Below are 2420 nucleotides of genomic sequence, written 5' to 3'. Positions count from 1 at the left end.
ACTTCTACCTGTTGTGGGAATGCTAACCCTAACCCTAGCTAGGGTTTCAAATGTGCATTCCAGCAGGGTGTCTCAGAAGCCCTCCAAACATCAAAGATGAATTTTTTCCTCAATCCAAAACAATTCAGTCTCAAACTATCAAAACGGTTTTTAAAACCTCTAGGAGATGAATCTTCTTTAATAATCTGTCTGGTTTAGGCAAATTGTCATGAAGCTGAAAAATGCTGTTAAATGGAAGTTAAATCGGAATGCTTTTAATGTCTGGCTAGGGTCAGGGTTACAAGAACCATAGAATTTTGCCCGCTGTTGCACTTTTAGCTGCACTTTAAATGACAAAATGAAGAGAGTTTACCCATTAGAACAGGTATTCTTCACACTTTTCATCTGGCTCAGTTTTGGATAAAATCACTGGATAGGGCAATATACAAAAAGGTGACCAAAACTGTCCGAAAACTAAAAGTGCAGATAGGAGCAAATTATCACTCATCCTAAAGATAACTGGGGATCCGGAATGCAGCACTGACAGTAAAAAACTTCTACCTGTTGTGGGAATGCTAACCCTAACCCTAGCTAGGGTTTCAAATGTGCATTCCAGCAGGGTGTCTCAGAAGCTCTCCAAACAACAAAGTTGAATTTTTTCCTCAAACTCCAAAAAATCAGTCTCAACCTATCAAAACGGTTTCTAAAACCTCTAGGAAAAGTATCTTTTTTAATAATCTGTCTGGTTTAGGCAAATTGTCATGAAGCTAAAAATTGCTGTTAAATGGTAGTTCAATCGGCATGCTTTTAATGTTTGGCTAGGGTTAGGGTTACAAGAACCATAGAATTTTGCCCGCTGTTGCACTTTTAGCTAAACTTTAAATGTCAAAATGAAGAGAGTTTACCCATTAGAACAGGTAATCTTCACACTTTTCATCTGGCTCAGTGTTGGATAAAATCACTGGACAGGGCAATATACAAAAAGGTGACCAAAACTGTCCGAAAACTAAAAGTGCAGATAGGAGCAAATTATCACTCATCCTAAAGATAACTGGGGATCCGGAATGCAGCACTGACAGTAAAAAACTTCTACCTGTTGTGGGAATGCTAACCCTAACCCTAGCTAGGGTTTCAAATGTGCATTCCAGCAGGGTGTCTCAGAAGCCCTCCAAACATCAAAGATGAATTTTTTCCTCAATCCAAAACAATTCAGTCTCAAACTATCAAAACGGTTTTTAAAACCTCTAGGAGATGAATCTTCTTTAATAATCTGTCTGGTTTAGGCAAATTTTCATGGAGCTGAAAAATGCTTTTAAATGGTAGTTAAATCGGCACGCTTTTAATGCCTGGCCAGTGTTAGGGTTACAAGAACCATAGAATTTTGCCCGCTGTTGCACTTTTAGCTGCACTTTAAATGACAAAATGAAGAGAGTTTACCCATTAGAACAGGTATTCTTCACACTTTTCATCTGGCTCAGTTTTTGATAAAATCACTGCATAAGGCAATATACAAAAAGGTGACCAAAACTGTCCGAAAACTAAAAGTGCAGATAGGAGCAAATTATCACTCATCCTAAAGATAACTGGGGACCCGGAATGCAGCACTGACAGTAAAAAACTTCTATCTGTTGTGGGAATGCTAACCCTAACCCTAGCTAGGGTTTCAAATGTACGTTCTGGCAGGGTGTCTCAGAAGCTCTCCAAACAACAAAGTTGAATTTTTTCCTCAAACTCCAAAAAATCAGTCTCAACCTATCAAAACGGTTTCTAAAACCTCTAGGAAAAGTATCTTCTTTAATAATCTGTCTGGTTTAGGCAAATTGTCATGAAGCTAAAAATTGCTATTAAATGGTAGTTCAATCGGCATGCTTTTAATGTTTGGCTAGGGTTAGGGTTACAAGAACCATAGAATTTTGCCCGCTGTTGCACTTTTAGCTGCACTTCAAATGTCAAAATGAAGAGAGTTTACCCATTAGAACAGGTATTCTTCACACTTTTCATCTGGCTCAGTGTTGGATAAAATCACTGGACAGGGCAATATACAAAAAGGTGACCAAAACTGTCCGAAAACTAAAAGTGCAGATAGGAGCAAATTATTACTCATCCTAAAGATAACTGGGGATCCGGAATGCAGCACTGACAGTAAAAAACTTCTACCTGTTGTGGGAATGCTAACCCTAACCCTAGCTAGGGTTTCAAATGTACATTCCAGCAGGATGTCTCAGAAGCCCTCCAAACATTAAAGATGATTTTTTTCCTCAAACCAAAAAAAATCAGTCTCAAACCATCAAAACGGTTTTTAAAACCTCTAGGAGATGTATCTTCTTTAATAATCTGCCTGGTTTAGGCAAATTTTCATAGAGCTGAAAAATGCTGTTAAATGGTAGTTAAACCTGCATGCTTTTAATGTCTGGCTAGGGTTAGGGTTACAAGAACCATAG

This window comes from Lepisosteus oculatus, unplaced genomic scaffold (assembly GCF_040954835.1).
Source record: "Lepisosteus oculatus isolate fLepOcu1 unplaced genomic scaffold, fLepOcu1.hap2 HAP2_SCAFFOLD_50, whole genome shotgun sequence".
Classification (NCBI taxonomy): domain Eukaryota; kingdom Metazoa; phylum Chordata; class Actinopteri; order Semionotiformes; family Lepisosteidae; genus Lepisosteus; species Lepisosteus oculatus.
This window is presented reverse-complemented; position numbering follows the sequence as displayed.